Consider the following 13,117-nt stretch of genomic DNA (forward strand, 5'->3'; position numbering starts at 1 on the left):
ATGAAACACTAAGCCCATCATGGATTTTTCAGAAAAGTCTTGGTCATTTATTCAAAGAATTCATCCAAAGTCAGGGTTCCTTTCATAGATGAAGACACAGTGACTGTCTTAAGGCCTTATGTCCCAAGGGGAGCAGAGCTGTCCCAAAACTCAGTCTCCACGAGCCCAACCCATGCTGCACATCCCCTCCACTGGCCCTGACTACAACCAGGCCAGTCAGACCCTGGAAAGGATAGACTGGGAGGGAGTCTTCCCTACCTCAAGTCGTGATCTGTCGAAGTCTACTGGGTGGTTTGGTCCCAGTCCCTCAAGGGCAAACAGCAGATACAGAGAAATTACCAGAAAGGGAGCCCTTGGGGCACCTGGATGGCTCAGCCAGTTAAGCATCAGACTCTTGATCTCAGCTCAGGTCTTGATCTCAGCTCAGGCCTTGATCTCAGGGTCTTGAGTTCAAGCCCCACACTGGGCTCTCAATGGTGAGAAGCCTGCTTAAAAAAAGAAAGGAAGAGAAAGAAGAAGAAAGGTACCCTTGTGGGCTGGTGACTGGGACCAGGAGGAGGTGCTGTGCTAGAGTATCTGACATACAATAGGTACTTCATAAATATCTGCTGTGTTGAGTTGAATAGGACTAATTAAACACCAAAATAAATATAGAATTACAAACTTGTATGGTAAATGCTATGAAAGAAGCTTTCGGGGAGACGTGAGGGCTTTCAAGTGGGGCCATGACTTCCTTCTGGCAAGTCCTCTGAGGAAATGGTATCTGAACTGGACACTGACTGGTAAGAAGGAGTTGAGCATGTGGGATGGTGTGAGGGGGGAGCCCACACTGTGTTCTAGGCAGAGTAAATGCTTTATCCAAAAGCCTCAAGGTGGCAGAGAACTGAGCTTGTTGGAGGAATGAAGAGAACGTCAATGTGACCATTGTAGAGAGAGGAAGGCAGAGTGTGACAGTGACACAGAAAACAAGGCTGATAAGGTAGGCAGACACCAGACAAAGACGACATCTCCCAGGTTCCCTTGAAGTGAGATATGATCTTGTGACTAACTTCTAGCCCATGATGTATAAGTAAATGTGTTCTTGGCTCTTTAAGAAATCTCCCTACAGTGGTGAGGAATGTGGAACATCTCTTCTTCCCTTCCTCCTTCCTGAGTGAATGGGGACAAGATGGCTGGAGCTCAAGTGGCCATCTTAAACCAGGAGATGATTGGAAGATGATGACCTTGACTGCTTAGGTTCAGGAGCTCAAAGGAGAATTCTGCTTTCGAGATGAAAATTTGAGAGAGGTCAAGCTGTGGTTGGTTGTTGAAATCTTGGCAGGCATTTGATGGCCTAGGGGGAAAATATGGAATGAGAAAAAAGATGGCCTAAGGATGAACCTTGGGAGAAAACCAACATTTACAGAAAATAGCGCTAGCCATGGGGTCTGGGATAGCAGATAGGACTCCAGTTAAAGGTCCCAGGCTCCATGGGCCCTGCTGCTGGAGCTCCAATATCCCCCTCTGGCACTACGTTATCTGCAACTGACAATACTCTCAGGGGTCTCTTTGTCTCCAAGGGCCAGGTCCTGAGGTTAAGCATGGGGTGAGAGAGGACTGGAGCCTTGTAGTCTAATCCATCCACAAATCTCACGGCCAGAGGGGCACTATTGTAACTGGCACAGCACATTTCTCTCTGGGAATGTCTCTAAGGATTTTGCAAATTATCCACCCTCTCCACTAAGCTCAGAGAAATGGATGCGTGGTTGCCCTGCATTTGAGTAGCTAAATGTCCCTTAGATATGACCCTTTATCTGACAAAGGTCAGTTGTCTTCCATTTCAGAGAGGAAGGAAGGAGAGAAGGAAGGAAGGAGGGAAGAAAGAATGGAAGGAAGGAAGGAAGGAAGGAAGGATGGATGGAAGAATGGAAGAAAACAAGAGAAAGGAGGAAGCAAAAGAGGAAAGTATAAAAGGACAAAAATAAAGACAGAGAGACTATCCTGCCACACCTGAAAAGCGTGGCCAGGTAAGCAGGAAAAAATCCAGGAGAGGGAAGCCATGCCCATGCCAACGTGCTGAGAGCAGCAGGTAAGGTGAGGCTGGAAAGTGAAGCTGATACTAAGGCCCGACTATGTGTTTCCCCTCAAAATTCATATGTTGAAATCCTACACGCCCCCACACCCCCCAATATGACAGCATCAGGGGTTCAGGACTTCCGGTGTGCTGTGTGAATGGGATTAGTGCCCTTATAAAGGAGACCCAGAAAGTTCCCTGTCCCCATCTGCCATGTGAGGATGCGGTGAGAAGATGGCTGTCTATGACCCAGGAATGGACACCCACCACACACATGCACCTTGATCTCAGATTTCCAGCCTCCAGAACTGTGAGACATAAAGTTCGGTTGTTTATAAGTCATCCAGTCTGTGGTATTTTGTTACAGTCACCTGAGCTAACACACCTGGACTTAACCTGGAGGTCTGTCCTTCTAGAGGATCACTTCAGGATAGATTCTGTGCTGAAATGGGTGAGGGAGCAGGGTCAGGGGCTGTCTCTGGGGGCACTGTGGTGTAGTGTGGACACCCGGGGCTTTAACACCAGGCCAGAGGCTGGATGGAGGCCTGGGCCTGGCATTACCACCTCACTGAAATTAACTGATGTGTCCAGGCACATAGCAAGAATTGAGGATCTTGTCATTTCCTTCCTTCCCTCCTTTTCTCCTAGAGGTGCCCATGGGCAGTTCATGTTCTCTGAGCCTGGGTTCTTGCTTCTGAAATGAAATGACCAGCTCGGAGCACCTGGGTGGCTCAGTTGGTTCAGTGACTGGCTCTAGATTTCGGCTTAGGTCATGATCTCACCGTTCAGGAGTTTGAGCCCCACACTAGGCTCTGTGCTAATAGAGCAGAGCCTGCTTAGGATTTTCTGTCTCTTTTTCTCTCTGCCTCTCCCGTGCTCTCTCTCTTTCTCTCAAAATTAAATAAACTTAAAAAAAAAAAAGCCCAGCTCATAGCTTCTCTTCCTCCAGTAGGTGAGCCTAGAAATATTCTCATGGGTATGGCAGACAGAACCAGAGCTGCACATACGGAGAGAGAGAGGGAGGGTGAGAGAAACAAGCTCAAACTCATAAACACTGTTTGAGGCTTTGCTGGTATCTCATTTGCTGACACTCCATTGGGCAAAGCAAGTCACATGACCAAGTCCACGCAGAGAGTGGGAAGCCATCGCAGAGTCGCATGGCAGAAGGCAGAGATCCAGGGCAAGATGAAGAATTGGGGCCATTTTTCAGTCCACCATGGCAAGTAACCCAGGGCCGGGGGTGCACTGGTAAGAGCTGAGTAAAATATTAGAACATCCCATGAATCCCCATCTTCCCTCTCGTTTCCCAGAACCTGTGACACCTGACAATTCGGGGAAACTGAGCTGGAGTGCTAGGAGGGAAGTAGCTCAGGTAGCTGGGAAGAAGAAGACGGTCAACTAAGATTAAGTTTAGCTGCCAGGACAGAAAATCCCAAACAGCAGTGGGCTAAATGAGGCAAAGATGTATTTCTCATGTAAACCAAGCCCAGAGGGGAGTGACTCAGGGCTGGTATGGAATAGTCAGGCACCACAATGGTCAGGGACACAAGCCTTCCTACACAGTTGGTCTACTTCCTGAACACAACTTTCACCTAATGGTCCAAAGGGACCATTTAAGCTTCTACCGTCACATCTATAATATTCCAGCAACAGGAAGAAGTGAGGGCTGAAAAAGCAAGTACTCCCTTCCTTTAAGGACAATTCCTAAAGGCTGTGCACACAAACTGACTCTATCCTGTTGCAAACATCATACCATTCAACCCTTCTGACATAGTAATGGCATTTTTAACTGGTTATATACCTGGTCAGCTGAAAAGTACATCGCCCAGCCTTCTCTAGTTAGACGTGGTCATGTGACGGACTTCCAAACAATAGAGTGTGAGTAGAAATGATATTTACAGCTACTAGTTGTGACCATAAAGTGAATGAAGATGACCTTTCTTTCTCCTTTCTCTCCTTCCCACTGGCTGGGATGTGGATGTGATGGCAGGAGCTGGAGCAGCCATGTTATATGATGAGATGAAGGTCTTACATTGAGAATGAGAAAGCAACAGGATAGAAGGGTCATAGACCACCTATTTGGCCTTTATATGAAAAATAAATACAGGGGCACCTAGGTAGTTTCATTGGTTGAGCTTCTGACTCTTGATTTTGGCTCAGGTCATGATCCCAGGATCATGGCTCAAGCCCCACACTGGGCTCTGAGCTGAGTGTGGACCCTGCTTAAGATTCTTTCTCTCTCCCTCTGCCATTCTCCCTGGATCGCACTGCTCACTCTTTCTCTCCCTAAAATAAATTTTAAAAAATAACGTTTAAAAAATACATTTCTCCATTAGTTAGGTAACTACGATTTTGCGTCTCTGTTTTAGTAGTAAAATAATATCCCATCTAGTATACAATTGTCAGCTCTTTTTTAAAAAAATATTTATTTTGAGAGAGAGAGAGAGAGAGAGAGTGAGAGTCATGTACACATACACAAGCTGGGGAGGGACAGAGAGAGGATCCCAGGCAGGCTCCACTCTGTCAGTGCAGAGCTGGATGTGGGGCTCCAACCCACAAACCATGAGGTCATGACCTGAGCTGAAATCAAGAGCCTGGTGTTTAACCGACTGAGCCACCCACGCGCCCCTAGTCAGTTCTTATCATAAGGCCGCGCTGTGTCAAGGGAGCTTGGGAAATGAGGTCTTTATTCTGGATAGCTATGTGCCCATGTAATAATTAGGGGCACATTACTGGGAAAGAGAAGGAGCAGCTACTGGAAGAAAACCATCAGTCCCAGACGCTGGAAGAATAATGGCAAAGTCACAGTGTCTGTCTGTCTGTCTACCGAGAGCCAGGCACCGTGCTGGCCACTTTACCTCCATATCCTTCTGGAATTCTCACAGCCACCTTGAGGACAGCTATTAGAGTCCTGGTTTTATTTTAGTTTATTCTTTAGTGCTTTTATTTATTTATTTTTGAGAGAGAAGGAGAGAAAGAATCCCAAGCAAGCTCCACTCTGTGAGCCCAATGAGAGGCTGGATCCCACAAACCTTGAGATCATGACCTGAGCCGAAATCAAAAGTCGAACGCTTACCCTACTGAGCTACCCAGGCGCCTCTATAGTCCTGGGTTTAGAAGTGGCAAGATTGAGCGCACCTGGGTGGCTCAGTCAGTTAAGCGTTCGACTTCAGCTCAGGGCATGATCTCATGGTCTGTGGGTTCGAGCCCCGCATCGGGCTCTGTGCTGACAGCTCAGAGCCTGGAGCCTGTTTGAGATTCTGTATCTCCCTCTCTCTCTGACCCTCCCCTGCTCACACTGTCTTTCTCTCTCTCAGAAATAGATAAAACATTAAAAAAAAAAAAAGGAAGTGGGAAGATTGAGGGCCAAGAATTTCAGTGACCTTAACAATGTCACATAGCTCCTAGGAGTAGAACTGGGATTTAGACAAAATTCTGTCCAGGCTGGACTTGGCTGGAGCTCCTAAACCAGGCTTTCTTCAAGCGTGCTTCCTGGACCAGCAGCTTCAACACAAGAACTCATTAGAAGAGCAAATTGTCCTAGAAATCACACACGCTGGGGGTCTGGCCAGCATCCTGTGTTTGAAAAAGCCCTTCAGGGGACGTGGACGCACACTCGAGTCTGAGAGCTCCTGCTCCAAGCCAAACCTGGAAACAGGGCCCACCGCCCTCACCTCCCCTCTCCCCAGACACAGCCAGGCACTGAGAGAGATTTAACCCTGACGAGACCCAAGCTTTAGTTCGTAGGCTCTCCTCACCCCTGGAACTTAGCTTAGCCGGTGCAGGCAGAGTCTCCACCAGAGAAGGCATGGCTCTGCCTTCTCCCTACAAGACTCCTCTTCCTCAAGGGGGTGGGTGGAGAGAGGTCTAGCTGTAGTGTTCGGCCCTGGATGCAGTTATGTGGTTTAGGGGTGGAAGGGGCAGGTCTGAACTATCTTGGAGTCAAGGCTTCTGGGCATCTGACACTTCTGTTGAACGCACCAGATCATCCATTCATTCTCTCTCTCTGTCCCTCTTAGTCCTGGGGCACTATTGGCTGGGGTGTGGTTGGTTTCCCGTGGGAAGTTGAGGGGTCGGGGGGGCTGGGAGTCTATAGCATAGGCTCTAAGGAGTTTGAGCACTTCATGGGAAGGATGTGATGGTGGTGGTGATGATAATGACTACTGTGTCTATAACGTATTTACTCTGAGTCAGGCCGTTTTCTGAGCTCTTTATATGTTATTAATTCATTTACCGTACAACCCTTTGAGTGAGGTACTGTTATTATCCCCAAGTTAGATGAAGAAACTGAGAGATTAAGCAATTTATCTGCTGTCACACAGCTGGCAAGTGATGGAGTTGAGCTCGGCACTCAGATGATGTAGCTGTATGTCCATGCTCTTAGCTGCTGAGCTCTTCAACCTCCAGATGATAGTAAAGATGTTTATGAGACTTTTTATATTCTAGGCACTATTGCAAGTGCTTTGCATATAAAAAAGTGGGACGCTCTTACCATTGCGACAACTGAGATATTTCCAGCAGACATTTGGCGTTGGTGGATTAAACATTTGTGGTTTGGGTTATTTTTTATGACTCTGTGTGTGTGTGTGTGTGTGTGCGCGCGCACGCGCTCACGCGCATATGTGCATGTGTGCATCTTACCAGAAGTGGGAAAGGCGGGGTCAGAGATTGTTGCTCTACCCGTGGTGTCATGTTCTAAAATGAACCTGCGCATCACACTTGTGGTTCCCGGGGAAAAATAAACCAATCCCCACTACCAGTCAAAACAACAATATTTGTGCAGCTCCGGTAATAACCACTGGAACCCACCCTCCTCTGGCTCGCTGGCAGCGCCTGGCCCTCTGCTCCCTCTCACTCACAGGGCCCCTGCAGCCTTCTTTCCATGAAGCTCCTGTTCTTGGGCTCACAGCAGCTCTTGGTTCAGGGCTTGCCTCCTCTGGGAAGCCTTCCTGGATTACTTCTACTCTGGGCAGGACTCATTCCTTGAGTACTTGATAAAGCTTTGTTTTCCCTCTCTTCTTTTGACCTCTGGGAAGCAGGGCCCTGTGATTGAGCTTTCTATGTCTCTTTTTCTCCTCCCTGAAGTTCAATTCTTCCCTTCTCTTTCTTCCTTCTTTTCCCGTATGTCCCCTTCCCTTCCTTCCCCTTCCCTCCCTTTCTTTGGCATTCCTTTCTAGCCCTGCCCATTCCTGCTTCTCTGCCTTTGCTCTTGAAGGTAGGCATGTGGTCTACCTTCCCTCCTCCTTACCTGGTAACCAGGGACCAGCTCAGATCCTCGTGCCTTGATCCAGCCTTTCCTGACACCCCCATGTCTGACTACATCACCTCCTCCTCTGACTGGCCATGCCTCTCCACCATCTAATCAGCTCCACTAGTGCCAGCATTTGAATCTCCCTCCACTTGTTTGGCATTCATTTAAATATGTATTGTGAGCCCACCACGTGCAATGCTTACTTCCTCCTTTACCTGGAAAACTTGTATTCATGCTTCAAAGCTCACCCAGAAAATATCTCCTCCTGCCTTGACCCCCTTTCCCGCATCAGGGCAGGTGTCCCCTCTCCTCCCCTGTCTCCTGCATATTTTAAGTGTGGTTAACATTTCCCACGTCCTCTGCAGGCTTCTGTGCCACAAGTGCTGGGGAGTATGCACCTCCCTACTCAGAGAGCAGCCCTCAAGTGGTGAGAAATGGGATTGGGGGTTCTATATCTCAGCTTCCTTGTCCCCCAGGACAGGCAGCTGGGAGCCATGCTCGACCCAGGCTTCAGAGTTCTGCACTGGGATGGAGCCCTCCCCTGCCCCTCGGCTCTCTGTATGCTTTCCCTGCTTTACTCCTTGACTAGGGCTTTTTAGAGCCACTTGCTCAATAAACTACTTGCAGGCAAATCCTGACCCGTGATCTGCTCCTGGCAAACTCAGCTTAAGAAGGTAAATCATAGAGAACTTACTCTGTGCCGGGTCCTTTCTAAGGTCTGGATTTGCATGAAGTGACTGCATCTGTATAGCACAGCCTTCCTCATGAGGCACATGTTGCTGTTATCGTTATCACATTGCTGTTTTCATTTGCATATCACATATGAGGAAACTGAGGCACAGGGCGGTCAGGGAGAGCCAACAACTGTCCCGCTTTTTCTGGGACTAAGGGATGTCCTTGGAAGTGGCACTTTCCCGGGACAGCCTCCGGAGAACTGAGACCAGTTGGCTTCCCAAGGTAAAGTGACTTGCCCTAGGGTAACAGGGGTGACTGGGCAAGGTGGGATTGAAGCCAGTCAAGTGCTCCTGGGGATAAGCTCTGGACCACTCGGACTGCGTGGGCTGCCCTGCTCTCTGGGCCTTTTATTTTTTTTTATTTTTATTTTTTTAAAATTTTTAATGTTTTATTTATTTCTAGGAGAGAGAGAGAGAGAGACAGCGTGAGCAGGGGAGGGTCAGAGAGAGAGGGAGTCACAGACTGAAACAGGCTCCAGGCTCTGAGCTGGCAGTCAGCACAGAGCCCGACGCGGGGCTCGAACCCACGAACCGCGAGATCATGACCTAAGCGAAAGTCGGACGCTCAACCGACTAAGCCACCCAGGCGCCCCTCAGTGGGCCTTTTAGAGAGACCTTCCCTACCTGAGGGCAGGGGTCGCAGTTTGTACTTTTCCTGTGTCCTTAAATTTTGCACTGAGGAGCTGCTTCCTGTTGGAGTTAGATGTTGGGGATATGAAGAAAACACACGAGTGAGACCAGCCCCCGCACTCAGGGAGCCCCTCGTAAGGTGGGGGGCGGGGACATGGAGCTCCCAGTCCGATAAGGAGTTTCCTGTGGGGGACAGGGTCTGTCCCTTCCTCCCTGATTTCTCTGCAGCCCAGAACATGATTGAGGGGAAGCTTTCCCCGCTTCCTTCACTCTGCTGTCCCCGGCCAGGCAGAGGCAGGCAAGGGTGGTGACGGAGTGTACCTGGCACCGGGCCTGGGTCTCCGGTCCTGCGGTTACCCCGGAGCTAGAGCCTCTCCTGGATCAGGGAGGCCGGGCTGACTCCTCCATGATTTTAGTGCAGTATTCTGAGCCTCGTCCCCTCCCTGGACTGCAGTTTGGTTCAGGGAGTGGGGGGTGGGGACTGATGAACTGCACACTTGGATCCGTTGGGTCTTTGCAGGAAGCAGACTGCATTTCCCGAAGATTCATTGCAGAGAGTGTAATGAAGGGAGAGTGCAGGCAGGTCTATGTGGTGGTGCAGCTCCCAAGACTGGGTCCCTTGGGAAGTCATTACCACCTCTGGTCCTGAAAGGGTGGGGCGGGGGTGGCGCTCTTACTAGAACCCAGTCAGTATTGCTACCCTGGGAAAATTTTTGGCCAACAGGACAGGCACTGTGCCCTTAGGCAAGCACAGCACTGCCAAAACCGGGGCCTGCTGGGAGGGGGGCAAACGCCCTGACTTCTCTCCCACCACGTTCCCTCTCAGGCCTCATCAGGTCAGAAGCCAAAACCCACAGGAGCCTGGGTGCCTTAGCTCATGGGGGTCAGACCCCACCCCCACCAGGGAGGTTCAGGGGTTCAGTCCGAGAGTGGATGGGGAGAAGGAGCCGAGACAGATTATCAAGGAGCACTGCGGAAGGCTCACACCCACCCACCAGGGAAGCGACCTGACCCGAGAGGTCAGCCAGTGGGCGGACCGGGAGCCACGCCTCCAACACACACACTAACCCTCTCACTTTACAGTCCGCCTCCTCGCCTTCCAGAGCGTTGGTAAATTTATTTCCTCCATCCCCACCTCACTTCCCGCCCCTCCGAAGTCCCCTGGAGGCCAAAGGGTAGGCGGGTCTAGGAGGTCTTCTGAAAAGACGGGGTGCACAAGGGGTGCACAAGGGCTCCCGGAGCTGCCTGATGAAAGGGGGTGGAGTCAGGGAGCGCTTCAGTCCAAGAAGAGAAAGGGAGGGGAACACATATTTCTGAGCTCTGTGATGTACCAGATCCAACACGGTGCTTTCTCATTCGTTACTCACTCCCCTGCAGTCATCAAAACATTCCTGAGGATGCTATCAGCGTTTCCGTTTTAGGTCCAGAGAGGTTATGTGGCTTCTCAAATGCTGCACAGCAAGCAGGTAATTGATAGAATCAGGATATAGATGATTCATGTATGCCTGAATCCAGGGAAGAATAAATGAGACAAAGGTTAGTCTGAAAAGATGTGGAAAAGTTGGAATGTGGGCAAAGGCTGCACAGGATCCCAAGCCCAGGATCCTGAGCCCTGTCTGAACCACTGACTGAACCAGTCAGTGGCTGGTGGGGGGTGAGTCTGAATGGTTTTGCTTCACGCTTCTGTAGAACATGCTGGTGGGAGAGGCGGAACTGAGGTGGGAGGCGTCCATCTCTGGCTGCCCTTCCCGCCTCTAAGCCTTGGGCTGCCACGGGGTCCCCAGGGGTTGGGAGAGGTTTTGTGATTGGAGTGGGGGTGGGCTAGGAATCTTGGGCAAAGACCTTAGGGGTGGGCTGAGGGGCAGGGGGATTGCTGGCTCCTTGGCCTCAAGGAACATTTTTTAAAATGTTTATTTTTGAGAGAGACAGAACATGAGTGGGGGCAGAGAGAGGGAGACACAGAATCTGAAGCAGGCTCCAGGCTCTGAGCTGTCAGCACAGAGCCGGACATGGGGATCGAACCCACAAACCATGAGATCATGACCTTAGCTAAAGTCAGATGCTTAACTGACTGAGCCACCCAGGCGCCCTTCAAGGAACATTTTTAACTAGAGATGAGTTTTGGTCAGCCAAGGGCAAGGGGGTGTATATTGTACTGGGGGGAGAAGGAGGGAGGGTCAGAGGGGCCAGGGCCCAGGGCCCAGCTCTGAGAGTGTATGGGGGTGGGGGTGTGAGAGGCCCAGTGACCAGCTGTGTGGGTGGTTTGGGGTGAGTAGGGGGGCTTCAGGGGGTCGACTTCAGGGCAGTGCTCTCTGGGCCTGGAGCCCAGGGGTGGGGACCGGTGAGGTAAGGGTAGAGGGAATTGGGGATGGGGGGGAGTCTCAGCATAGCTATTGCCCAGACTCTGGGGGTCCTCTGGCTCCTACTGAGTCAGGTTCTTCTCTGACCCAGCTCCTAAAGTGAATGGACATCCCTCCCCCAGCCAGGCCTCTGGCATTTGAGGGACCGAGAGGGAAGGACCTTGGAACTTGCATGTGCGTGCGTGTGTGTGTGTGTGTGTGTGAAAGAGAGAGAGACAGACAGACTGATAGACAGAGACAGAGAGAGGAGAGAGAGAAACAGAGAGACTCCTTGGATCCAAATGCTTATGATGGCCCAGGAGACGGGTGGGGTCAGGAACTGTGGTCCCCGAAACGTGATCAACTAGAACAATCCAGACAGAAGCTGAGGGAATAGAGGCAGTAAGCTAGAGGCTTGCTGAAGCCAGCCTCCTCTTTTACAGATGAGGAAACCGAGGCACAGAAAGGGGAGTGGCTGGTCAAGATCACACAGGGCTTAAAGGAAGAGTCTCACCCACCAGGATGGGTGTCTACCTTTGCTTTGCATCCACCTAAAATCTCATTTTCCCCATCTTAAAACAGCATTAAAAAGAACAGCTCCTTTCCCAGCACTGAGGGGAGGAATAAATAACTTTGTACACGCAAAAAAGCTTACAACAGTGTCTGCACATAATAAGCACCCAATAAATGTTAGGAAATAATGGTGATGACCGGGATGATGACGTGGTGATGAGGGGTGTCACTGTTTTAGAAGGAAGCACCACGTGACAGTGAGTCTGATCTTGCCCTGGCTGCACTGAAGCCACAGAGCTGGACAGCCTGTCTGAGAGAGAAGGCAGGGCAGCCGCTGGTGTGAGGGGTCTGCCTGCCCTTCAGCGTTGTAGGAGCAGCGTGGCCGGTCCCCCGGCCCTGTGTTTGCATGCTCGGCATGCACTTCCTGGTCTCCGCCAGGAGGTTCACCTGTGACTCACGCATGTCCAGACCCCTCATCCCAGCCAGCAGTGTGATGGTATTAGCCGGGGAGCCTCCAAGGGCAGGGCTCCGTTCTGCATCACCACTTGCTCGGTCAAGCCTGCCTGGCAGGCCCCGAGCCCCGAGAGGGGTCAGCAGAGGCACTGCCCGCCACGCAGCCACCAGCCTGCACAGCACCTTGTGTCCTGCCTTGTCCGCGGGCGCCTGCCATGGAAGGTCACAAGCTGAGTTGCTTTGAGGTCCCGAAGCATGATGCACACCCTGCTGTGACTTTTCTCAGTCATTTGATCCCGGGAGATCTGCCCTGTTCTTATCTCCATCTGCAGAGGAAGAAACCGATGCAGGGAGATGTGAAGTGATTTGCACAAGTCACAGAGATGGTGAGCCAGGTAGGCGGACTCGGAGCTCCACGCCCTTGGCAGCTATGCTGTGCTGCTCCGAGGGGCCCCCTGGCCCCACCTTCAGGGCCTCGGTCACCTGGCCGAGGTGGCATGAGTGAATGAATGACTTGGTTCCTTGCCCGGGCACTTTCTCATACCGCTGTCTTTCCTACCTCCCCTCTCTCTCTCCTCTGAAAGACCTCACTGCCCATCCCAGGCTATGGTTTCCGAAGAGGTGGACACGAAATGAGCAGCAGGCAAAGTTTTAGGAGAGTTTTAGGAGATCAGAGAGGAAGACTAGTAGTAGGAAAGCTCTCTTTACAGAGAAGGGGACATTTGAAAGTACAAGCGCTCGACTATAGACAAGGGTCCCTGTTTTATAAGGGCCTGGTCAGCCGTCTCTTCTCTTCCCCCTCGTTCCGTCTCAGGTTTTACTCTTACTGGCTTGATAACTCCAGGTGCTGGGTTGTCTATTCCTGATTGGCTCAATCCATGGTGCAAGGGTGGTCTTTGGCCATACCGTTCCTTGGGTGTCTTAGGTTTTATGGTCTCCTACGCATTTTTAGCCAGGACTTTTGTCAAATTCCTGAGGGGACCCTGAGGGGGAGTAGGTGGTGTGTTACATTCTGAAGAGGGGCCTTCCACCCCGGGGGTTTGCTGTGGTCAGCCGCTCCCAGCATTGTTCCAAAATATGTGTTTTTCCCCACCCAGGGACATCAGGCCCTGACCTTTCCCTCTCTGTCTACTGAATCCTATCT

This window comes from Crocuta crocuta, unplaced genomic scaffold (assembly GCF_008692635.1).
Source record: "Crocuta crocuta isolate KB4526 unplaced genomic scaffold, BGI_CrCroc_1.0 scaffold826, whole genome shotgun sequence".
Taxonomy (NCBI): domain Eukaryota; kingdom Metazoa; phylum Chordata; class Mammalia; order Carnivora; family Hyaenidae; genus Crocuta; species Crocuta crocuta.